This window comes from Hemitrygon akajei, chromosome 24 (assembly GCF_048418815.1).
Source record: "Hemitrygon akajei chromosome 24, sHemAka1.3, whole genome shotgun sequence".
Taxonomy (NCBI): domain Eukaryota; kingdom Metazoa; phylum Chordata; class Chondrichthyes; order Myliobatiformes; family Dasyatidae; genus Hemitrygon; species Hemitrygon akajei.
In genome coordinates, this window is record NC_133147.1 from 21,183,715 (window position 1) to 21,196,399 (window position 12,685).

Sequence of the window (12,685 nt, forward strand, 5' to 3'; positions counted from 1 at the left end):
ATCCCGATAAACAATTATCCACCACTACTCTCTGGCATCTCCCATCTAGCCACTGTTGAATCCATTTTATTACTCCAGCACTAATACCTAACGACTGAACCTTCTTAACTAACCTTCCATGTGGAACTTTGTCAAAGGCCTTGCTGAAGTCCATATAGACTACATCCACTGCCTTACCCTCGTCAACATTCCTCGTAACTACTTCAAAAAATTCAATAAGGTTTGTCAAACATGACCTTCCACGCACAAATCCATGCTGGCTACTCCTAATCAGATCCTGTCTATCCAGATAATTATAAATACTATCTCTAAGAATACTTTCCATTAATTTACCCACCACTGATGTCAAACTGACAGGTCTATAATTGCCAGGCTTACTTCTAGAACCCTTTTTAAACAATGGAACCACATGAGCAATACGCCAATCCTCCGGCACAATCCCTGTTTCTAATGACATCTGAAAGATCTCCGTCAGAGCTCCTGCTATCTCTACACAAACTTCCCTCAAGGTCCTGGGGAATATCCGGTCAGGACCCGGAGATTTATCCACTTTTAAATTTCTTAAAAGCGCCAGTACTTCCACCTCTTTAATTGTCATAGGTTCCATAACTTCCTTACTTGTTTCCCACACCTTACACCATTCGATATCCTTCTCCTTAGTGAATACCGAAGAGAAGAAATCGTTCAAAATCTCTCCCATCTCCCTCGGCTCCACACATAGCTGACCACCCTGATTCTCTAAGGGACCAATTTTATCCCTCACTATCCTCTTGCTTTTAATATAACTGTAGAAGCCTTTCGGATTTACTTCCACCTTATTTGCCAAACCAAACTCGTAACTTCTTTTAGCTTTTCTAATCTCTTTCTTAAGTTTCCTTTTACATTCTTTATATTCCTCGAGCAATTCCTTTACTCCATGCTGCCTATATCTATTGTAGACATCCCTCTTTTTTCGAACCAAGTTTCTAATATCCCTTGAAAACCATGGCGCTTTCAAACCTTTAATCTTTCCTTTCAACCGAACAGGAACATAAAGATTCTGTACCCTCATAATTTCACCCTTAAATGACCTCCATTTCTCTATTACATCCTTCCCATAAAACAACTTGACCCATTCCACTCTCTCTAAATCCCTGCGCATCTCCTCAAAGTTAGCCTTTCTCCAATCAAAAATCTCAACTCTAGGTCCAGTCCTGTCCTTCTCCATAATTATATTGAAGCTAATGCTATTGTGATCACTGGACCCGAAGTGCTCCCCAACACATACATCTGTCAGCTGACCTATCGCATTCCCTAACAGGAGATCCAACACTGCCCCATCTCTAGTCGGTACTTCTATGTATTGTTGCAAAAAGCTATCCTGCACACATTTCACAAACTCTAAACCATCCAGCCCTTTTACAGAATGAGCTTCCCAATCTATGTGTGGAAAATTAAAATCTCCCACAATCACCACCTTGTGTTTACTACAAATATCTGCTATCTCCTTACACATTTGCTCTTCCAACTCACGCTCCCCATTAGGTGGCCTATAATACACTCCTATCAGTGTTACTACACCTTTCCCATTCCTCAATTCCACCCAAATAGCCTCCCTAGAGGAGCTCTGTAATCTATCCTTCCAAAGCACCGCCATAAGATTTTCTCGGACAAGCAATGCAACACCTCCTCCTCTGGCCCCTCCTACTCTATCACACCTGAAGCAACTAAATCCAGGAATATTTAGTTGCCAATCACACCCTTCCTGCAACCATGTTTCACTAATAGCTACAACATCATAATTCCATGTATCAATCCACACTTTAAGCTCATCCACCTTTCTTACAATGCTCCTAGCATTAAAATAGATACATTTAAGATACTCTCCACCTCCTCCTCTCTTTTCATCCCTAGCAATGCATTCAAATTTATTATCCTTTTCTTTCTTCTCCCCTACAACTTCGGGCTGAGCGCATCCCTCCTCCATCACCTGCCTGTCCTCCCTCACACACGGTCTACTTACTTGCTCTACTGGTGAACTAACCTCCTCTCCCATAGTTTCCTCAAATTGATTTCCGCCCCCCCATCTTACTAGTTTAAAGTCTGCCCCGTAGCCCTAGCAAACCTCCCCGCTAGGATATTGGTCCCCCCAGGATTCAAGTGTAACCCGTCCTTCTTGAACAGGTCACGCCTGCCCCAGAAGAGGTCCCAATGATCCAGAAACTTGAATCCCTGCCCCCTGCTCCAATCCCTCAACCACGCATTCATCCTCCACCTAATTCCATTCCTACTCTCACTGTCGCGTTACCAGAGTGCGACACCCCACACTTCCCCGCAATATCACATTATAGAATCATGATGTCGTCACCACAACACGCTATTCCACTCATCTTCGCAATATCAGGACACTAGGAACCAATTTAATTTTTCAACGTACTTCATGTAATTTGGTGCGCAGAACAGTCAGAGAGGTTCACCACTAATTAGCACCATCCACACGAAAAATATCAAATTTTCCCAATTTTTGTTTCGCTTCAGTCACCAGCTTTCAATCCTGATTATTTTAAATCCGAGAAGAACTCAAAGAGTAATATGGGATCAAAATAGATCGATGTGCAAAATTTCAAATTTCATGTCTCAAAGTTCAAAGTAAAATAGCGTCACCATACACTGCCATGAGATTCATTTTCTTCTGTGCATTCACGGTAGATGCAAAGAAAACTCAATGTATCAGTGCAATTTTTCACAAAACTATAGGCGGACAAACTATCACTATTCCAGAGAGGCAAACTGTGCAGACACAAAATGCTAAAAATAATAACAACTCTTACCACAAGGATAAATCACAAATTATCCATCCAAATCTCGTCCTATTCTTTGTTTACAGGCTACATATACTATTGCAACATCATGCATCTCGCAACTCGTTGCCAATCACTTAAATAATCACAATATACTTACAGAATTACTTACATATTACTTGCAGAAGAGCAGAAAGGATATCTAAAAGGTATGAAAAGGATGTAAAGAACAACTGAGAATAGATTTTGGGGGGGAATCAGAAGACTTTCATATTGTTATATTGACTGGCAAAGTACATTTGAATTTGTCGCAAACTCGGGGTTACGAGAAGTTCTTAATATATATAAACTACGCCCATTACTTGTGAGATTACGACATTTTATGAAGCATTAGCGTACTATGATCAACCTATCTATTAATAAGCAAATAAGAACGACCACTATTAGCAAAGTGAAGCACGGTATTTTTCAAATCGACTCTCTGAGCCCATTATCATTTTTTCTAACTTTTAGGACTCTTCTTAAATTGACTGAATCGGACGAAATTAGAGTTGGAAAGCAGAAATAACCAAATCAATTATACTTCGACACGCCGTCTATATATGCGTGATTTAAAATACATCAGTAAAGCCAAAGCAATTAGTCACATAGGAGAACTATATACAAAAGATATAAACACGATGTCTGTACTAGATAAATGCAAGACATGATACATAAAAAAAGCATAATAGACCTAGTAGAATTCAACGCGGAGCAGCAGGCTGGATACAATGCAACCAGTGGCTGAATATGAAACATATATTTATTTGGGATATCAATAAGCAAAGAAAACAGATCATAGTGCAAAAAATGGAAAACTTCCGACTGAATATAATTGAAGGATTAAGAAAATCTGCCAAACAGAGCTCAATAGTAAAAATAACGAAAAAGCAATAAACTCTTGTTCTATAAGCAGAGTAACGTGTTCTATAGGCGTCATATCGTGGATCTTGCCGATCTGGAAAATTTACAAAGAAACTTAACAACGGAAGGGACAGTTTTTTGAAAAAAGTAGAATGCACACAGATTAACATTGTCTAGAAAGCAGAAAGAATAAGAATAATTGGATTCCAAACCTAGACAAGAATCTGATATGAATTCTAATTCTGTATTTTTTTATCTGCGAAAACGCAATTCAGGACTCCAAACGGGCATGGGCAATTCCGACAAGAGGTACGCATTTAAATGCAAGCACAACAGAGAAATATGAAGTAATTCACATTATTGAATTTAGCCACTGGAAGGGCATGACCCTCCGTGGACGACATCCCCACAATCTGAACAGACTCGATATCGACAAGGAAATGTTGAAAGCCTGGCTCAGAGTTGGAGACCTCTCCCAAAAATTGAGTGGTTCCTTGTGGCAATGCAGAACCAGGTGATTAACACAAAAAGAAAGCAAAAATACTTACTAAAAGAACCAACAAATTCAAGGCGATAAATTCAGAAAATGCTGAGAGGAACCACAAGCAATCCAGCACATTCCAGGATCCTGCAACGGCTTAAGTCAGTCTGATTATTTACACGGACACAATAAAGTGTCAAACATCATTCATTAAAATATTTCCTTTAAATGCAAACAAAGCCTTACTATAAATGCTAGTTTGAGCCAGTTTTAAAGTTGCAGCCTCACATATTAAACTATGGCCGATCCATTGTTGAAGACAGGACAATCCATAATAACAGTCTAGATATGATATTACAGGATAAACAAACAAGAACAACTTACTCAATCAAAAACTTGTTTATTCATTCAATCTGAGGAAGTTTGTGTGAAATAATTGTGAAAACATCTGGTATGTTTGTTTCGATATAGAGAAGAAGCTTAATTGATTTGCACTTCCTCTATTTAGACAACAACCTGAACATGGTAAACACATACTTTGTTCCATTTATCAGTTCCTCTCTGAATTTCCCCCGTGTCAGTCCATAGACGTACGTGTTGCTGTGGGAACTTAGAAACACTAGCATCAAACTCAGTTTCTGCTAGTTATCGGAGTATTCGAATTTCTCAACTACAGAAACGTTTTGATGGTCACTGCTTGTTCGTAGATTGCTAAATCAGAAACTGAAAGCAAGTTGACAATAAAGGAGTTGCGATATTGTCAAAAGTTGAAGCAAAAGGGCTGCAATGGAAGGTGTGGTTGCAAGATGCCGGACTTGTAATCTATAGGGTGAACCAGGCTATATGTACACGAATATTTGTCGTCTTGAATACTTACCCAGAAGAGCGACTTGGTGGTCATGAAGCAGCATGAATGTGTGTGTGTGTGTGTGTGTGTGTGTGTGTGTGTGTGTGTGTGTGTGTGTGTGTGTGTGTGTGTGTGTGTGTGTGTGTGTGTGTGTGTGTGTGTTGTCTCTACTATGAAGTTTCTGACCATTCATTTCACGTATGTGTACTTGGGCATTTGACCGTAATCTCTTCCGACATGTCCTGATTTTGTACTAATCCATATAATGCCCATATTGTCTACCACTCAAGAGAAAATAGTATGATTCTTAGCGGTATGTCTTAATCCCTAACATATGTTCTTATCACCTTTGATATAAGTCATCTCTGCATATTAATTCTGAGCATTATCTCGGTAAACTTCTGAACCTGAGTCAAATAGCAGTCCCAGTACTGCAGAGATTGCAATGCCTTGCCAAATGCTCCAACTGCCTGCTTTCTCATAGGGTAAGGCTTACAAGCTCCTGTAACACTTGCGATTCTCTTACTTGCCATCCGATTGGCCTTCCTTGCTAACAATTGTCAAAGTCAATGTTGAGTTTATTGTCATATGCATTGAGAACCTTACTTACAGCAGACACAGGCGCATAGAATATTGTACAATACAACGTAGTACTTGAATTTCGGACCATAATGTTGTGCCGATCTTTTAAACTACTCCAAAGTCAATCTAACCATTGTCTGCACCATACCGCTCCAGTTTTCTTTCATCCGTGTGCCCAGCTCAGGATTCCACTAATTTCGACGATGATTCTGTCTCTCATGCCAACTATGGCAATTCGATACATTCACCTACAACTCTCTGAGTAAAAAGAATTTCCCTCTGATACACCCCACAGGCCTCCATACTTTGCAGTAATACCCTTAAAATTATGCCCCTTCGAGATTGCCGATTACAAATCAAATACACATCATTCACACGGGAAATAAAACATAAATTACACAAAAATATGCAACAGGAAACATAATTTCCTGTCTCCTGCAAAAATGCTATCCGTTTCTCTCAATTCCTCCGCCTCTGCCTCATCTGCTCTCAGGATGAGGCCTTTCATTCCAGGACAAAGGAGATGTCTTCCTTTTTTAAAGAAAGGGGCTTCCCTTCGTCCACTATCAACTCTGCCCTCCATCATGTCTCCCGCATTTCACGCACCTCTGCCCTCACCCCATCTCCCTGCCAGCCCACCAGGGATAGAGACCCCTGGTCCTCACCTATCACCCTACCAGCCGACAGATCCAATGCATAATCCTCCGTAACTTCCGCCACCTCCTACGTGATCCCACCACCAACCACATCTTCCCCCCCCCCCCCCCCGCCCCACTCTCGGCTTTCCGCAGGGATCGCTCCCTACGTGACTCCCTTGTCCATTCATCCCCCCCCCCGCCCATCCCTTCACACCGACCTCCCTCCGGGCACTCATCCCTGCAAACGGAAGAAGTGCTGCACCTGCCCCCACACTTCTTCACTCACCACCATCCCAGGCACCCAGACAGTCCTTTCAGGTGAGGCACCACTTCACCTGCGAGTCAACTGGGGTGATGTACTGTATCCGGTGCTCCCGATGTGGCCATTTATACATTGGGGAGACCTGCCGCAGACTGGGAGACCGTTTCGCCGAACACCGGCGCTCGGTCCTCCAGCAGTGGCGGGATCTCCCTGTGGCCACACACTTCAATTCCACAGACCACTCCCACTCCGACATGTCTGTCCATGGCCTCCTCTACCGTCAAGATGAGGCCACACGCAGGTCGATGGAGTAATATCTTATCTCCCGCCTAGGTAGCCTCCTTCCTGCCGACATGAACATCCAACTCACTGACCTCCGTTGATACCCCTGCCCCCCACTCTTACCCCCATCCCTATCTATTATTTTAGTCTGGTTCTCTTTCTCTCTCTTTCCCCCCTCACTATAATCTCTCCCCCCAGCACTACCTTTCTTTCTCTTTTATTTCCCATAATTCTCCACTTTCCACCAGCCCATTTCCCTTCAGCCTATCACTTCCCAGCTCTCTACTTTATCCCTCCCCCCACTTCTTATCCCCCCTCGACCATCCCATGTTACTTCACTCCTGATGAAGGGTTTCGGCCTGAAACGTCGTTATTACCTCCTCCCATAGATGCTGTCTGGCCTGCTGAGTTCTGCCAGCATTTCGTGTTTTTTTATAATTTGAGCAAAGTTATGTTTCTTTCTACTGAAGCATGGTGAAAGTGGCTATCGTATCGCCACAATGCCGTCGTGTTTCGGGTTGTGCAGGTTGGCCCATGGACAAAATTATTGAAGGGAAATACCCCTTCTGGAAACGCAATTGCCAAAATCAGCATTATTTTTTCATTTCCCAGAATCAGCAGCGGCTAAATATATGCTGAGAAATTCTACAAACAAAAGCGAAATATTTTGGATGGTTGGAATTGTCCACGGTATTTACCAACTACAGACATTTTCGTGAATATGTGTAGCATGTTAAAGCTATGCTGTTTTCACAAAGGTAACTGATGCTGACATAATGTTTGTTTAGGAGACGGTAACAAATTAAGTTAATGAATATTATCACCAAGTCAGTGGAGAATAGTTTTTTTTTATGTATATCAGGGCTGCTTATGATGTATCAAATCAAACTGCATGTCGCGACTACGGTTTACAGTTAACAGGAGTTGCTGCCTCTGATCAGGATGGCATATCTTCTAATGCACCGCATAGAGGCCATTTACTACCCCGTTCTAGCCTGCGTTGGAGTGCCAGGTAAAAGGAGATAAAGCGCTCTGCAGTTCTGCAACTAGAAATGTTTCCCTCGCTGCTTCATTTCTAAATTCGAGACTTTAATTTCAACCGGAGAAAAGCAGAATCTTAAACATCCTCTATCGTTCAATCCGGCAGGATTAAAGTAGTGTGTTTAATAAATTCAATTGCTTTTGCACATCGGTCTATTTTGATCACCGAATTTACTTTCACCCCATATTACTGCTTGTTTGTTGAGTTCGTCTCGGATTTAAAATGCTCAGGATTGAAAGCTGGTTACGGAACCGAAACACAAAGTGGGAAAGCTGGGTATTTTTTGTGTGGATGGTGCTAATTAGTGGTATACCACTCTGACTGTTCTTCACACCAAATTGTTCAGTGGTTACATGAATTGCCTCGTCGAATTAAACTGGTTCCAAGTGTCCTTATAATGCGAATATGGTTAGAATGGCGTATTGTGGTGACGATATAATGATTCTCTAATGTGACATTGCGGGGAATATGGCGTTTCGCACTCCGACAAGATAAACTAAAAGCGGATTGTTATCCAAAAAAGTTTATTGCCCGTCTCATACATACCCGAAACACAACTGCGCTTTAAAGAAGCAGCAACGTATATTCAGGCGAGCCGAACTGCATAAGCTTAAATGAAGATAAATTATATATAATGTATACCACAAAATAAATAGATATAACATTAGCGTAAGCTGCGATTAATACTTTCCAACGTAAGATTATGCTTTTTCAATTATTTTGAGAACTTGATTACATTATGAATGATGATGTTGCTGAGCCTTAATGCACAGATCATCACTGTCCAGTACTTCCTGCCTGATGACGGCAACAAGAAGAAGGCATGACGAGTCTCTGATGATGAAAATCGCCTTCCTGGAAATCGCCTCTGTGTGGATGTGCTCGATACAGGGGACCTCTGAATCCCTGATGACGAGTAACAGGAGGCAATAAGTAAAATTCTGAAGGTCCTAGTGCTCTGCTGCACGTGTCATATAATTTTATACGTATTCCTTACAAATAATAGGAAGGAAAACGACATGTTGTGTGCGGGTGGTTTATGGGAGATTTTGTTGCATTTGTATGGGTTGCTAGTGAGGACACATTAGGAGTCGCGTGAACAGTTTTGAGGAGCCTTTACTAAAATAAAAGGATATAGCAGCATCGGTGGAAGCCTGAAGGACTGGTTTCTGAGGTCTGGGGTATGTTATATCAAGAAAGATATATGAGGAGAAGGCAGGAACGGGGTACTGATTGTGGATGATCAGCCATGATTACATTGAATGGCGGTGCTGGCTCGAAGGGCCTACTCCTGCACCTATTGTCTATTGACTATTGTCTATTGAAAGCTCGATATTTTAATCTGTTTTATCTGAGTTCCCAAGTAATGATTTAATTCATGCACATACAGGCGCAAGTGACCTGGACAAGATAGAGGATGAGATGATTTCACCTATGGATACAAAATAAACGGCCAGACAATTTATTAATGAAGTGCAAAGATTATTTTGCCCTGATTTTCAGGAACACCGTATGACTATGGCGTTGGACAGCTAATCTGCAACAATCAGGGGGTCGATTTTGTTTTTAAAAAGATTTTTGTGTCAGTTTGTAAGTGGCCTGTATTTTCTCATTATTTCTTGTGGGTGTGCAATGTACATATATCGTTTATCTTTTAGATCTAATTATTTGCCTTTAGACTAGTTCTGATTTTTCTCTTTGTTTTGTCGGTTTCTTATTTGAATTTTAGGATCTCTTTGAATTCATCAGTATCATTCTACTTGGGGTAATTTAATTAGTACGTTAGTTTCAATGTCCTGCATTCCTTCATGCAGCAGGGTCTACTTCAGGGGCTGGGAGCGTGCCAACCCTTCTTTGCTCGGTCGCTGTGATTCCCTGTCTGGTGAAGTTCAGACCGAGTTCTTCTGTGTATTCTGAGAGATTCAAGTTCTTCTGCTTTCTGTTAGTTTTGATGGTTGTTTTGTTTTGGTAATAAATCTTCTATTTTGTTTCAGTTGCTAAAGTCTCTGCGATCCCTGCTAGTGACCCATATATATTCATCGCGTATATTTAACGTTCTTATACATAAGTATTTCCCTAGCAGATAAATGAGTCTTGAAAACAAATAGAGACTAACGTGCATCACCCAAGATCATAATGAATTGCCAGAATCGTCAACGTTCTGGTAGCTTACTGCTGCTCTAATATTCTTCTACTGTTGCTTCCGATGAATGCTAAAGACGAAAGTTTTCATTTGCCTTCCGCTGGTCTTGGAGATCTAATCATTCTTTGCATACTTCCGGCTTATATTTCCTATTTCCAGTCTCTACAGTTTTGTTTAAATTGTCATTCATTTGCAGCAATGTTGGAATTCTGTGAGCGTTGCTTTGGCTTAATACTGATCAGCAAAGCCTCTGAACCCTGTTCTCTTTCTTGTAGTGAACGTGGCGGCGATTGTGATTCTATCCCGGGGAAAATGCGGCCTCACCAGCTGTGTCACTCGCTACCTGGTGGGAATGGCAGCGGCCGATCTCCTGGTCGTTATATCGAATCCAGTGTTGAAGTGGACACGTGTATTTCACTTTAAAGATTCTTTTCTGTCCATTACTCCCGTCTGCAGGCTCTTGACCGTTGCGGAATATGCAAGCAACTTCCTTTCTGTCTGGCTGACGGTCGCCTTCACCTTTGATCGATTTGTGGCCATTTGTTTTGAGAAAATGAAGAGAAAATATTGCACCGAGAAGACGGCGAATGTGGTCATAGGGATTGTGTGTGTTCTGGGCTCCGCAGAGAGCGCACCTTGGTTTTATTTGTTTGAACACATCTACATTATTAACAATGTTCCTTGGTACTGTGCACTGTCTGAGACCTTCTTGGCCTCCATTTCATGGGGCGCATTTGAAATGTTGCACTTTATATTAACCCCTTGTGCTCCATTTGTTCTCATTTTGTTGCTCAACGCTCTAACGGCCAGGCGTATTCTATCGGCCAGCCGACTGAGGCGAGCGCTCCGAGGCCGCAGCCATTGTGAGAATGTCGAGGATGCAGAGCTGAAAAACCGAAGGAAATCCATCATCTTACTCTTCAGCATCAGTGGTAGTTTCATACTGTTCTGGGGTGCACATGTTGGGCTGAGGTTTTACGTACGCATTTCGGGCAATGTCGTTTATATGGCCACATCAAACCCGCTTTTCATCCCGGCACATTTATCAACGATGCTGCAACTCCTTAGTACCTGCACAAACACGTGGATTTATGCAGTGACTCAGCGTGAGTTTAGGGTGCAGTTGCTCTGCGCAGTGATGTACCCAGGCAAAGTGATCTTCCAGTTATGTAAGTAACTTAGCAATATCAATTCGCAGTCACAACCATTGTTCTTGCCTCTGTGTGAAGTGTTCTTAGAAGTAAAGTTAATGCGACAAGACCACAGATTACCGTAGATCTCAAAACTTTTCTGCCTATGTTAGGCAATTCCGGTGCACCCGGCTGATTATACTGGACTTTACCTCCCGCAGTCCGTTCACTCATGCTTCATCGAGATGGGATCTGATCATGTCCTATTGCCAGCAGCAGATTTTACTCTTCAACTATTCGGTTCACGAATCAATCATCAAAACCGTAAGCACTGCAGATTAGTAAAATTGACATTCTGATCGCTTGCCACTAAGGTGCATTTTGTTTGTTTTTCCTTTGTTCTATTTCTATTTTGTTCTGGTAAAAGTTTTCTATTATTTGCTTGTAACACTGTTTCTCCCGAAATTCTGCTTCTCCGCTGCTCTGTTATTATGATGCTGCTGCAAGTGAAGGTTTAAATCCAACTGTGTATACATGTTATTCTGTATCCGACGATAGACTCCACATTGACTGAGGGTCAGAACGGATTATTTCACAGGAGACTGTAGATTGTCTCAGATACGATCATATAATCGTCATATAACCGTATAACCATATAACAATTACAGCACGGAAACAGGCCATCTCGGCCCTTCTAGTCCATGCCGAACGCTTACTCTCACCTAGTCCCACCTACCTGCACTCAGCCCATAACCCTCCATTCCTTTCCTGTCCATATACCTGTCCAAATTTTTTAATGACAAAATCGAACCTGCCTCTACCACTTCTACTGGAAGCTCGTTCCAGAGAGCTACCACTCTCTGAGTAAAGAAGCTCCCCCTCGTGTTACCCTTGAACTTTTGCCCCTTAACTCTCAACTCATGTCGTCTTGTTTGAATCTCCCCTACTCTCAATGGAAAAAGCCTATCCACGTTAACTCTATCTATCCCCCTCATAATTTTAAATACCTCTATCAAGTCCCCCCTCAACTTTCTACGCTCCAAAGAATAAAGACCTAACTTGTTCAACCTTTCTCTGTAACTTAGGTGCTGAAACCCAGGTAACATTCTAATAAATCTTCTCTGTACTCTCTCTATTTTGTTGACATCTTTCCTATATTTCGATGACCAGAACTGTACATAATATTCCAAATTTGGCCTCACCAATGCCTTGTACAATTTTAACTTTACATCCCAACTCCTATACTCAATGCTCTGATTTATAAAGGTCAGCATACCAAAAGCTTTCTTCACCACCCTATCCACATGAGATTTCACCTTCAGGGAACTATGCACCATTATTCGTAGATCACTCTGTTCTACTGCATTCCTCAATGCCCTACCATTTACCATGCATGTCCTATTTTGATTAGTCCTACCAAAATGTAGCACCTCACACTTATCAGCATTAAATTCCATCTGCCATCTTTCAGCCCTCTCTTCTAACTGGCCTAAACCTCTCTGCAAGCTTTGAAAACCTACTTCATTATCCACAACGCCACCTATCTTAGTATCACCTGCATACTTACTAATCCAATTTATCACCCAATCATCCAG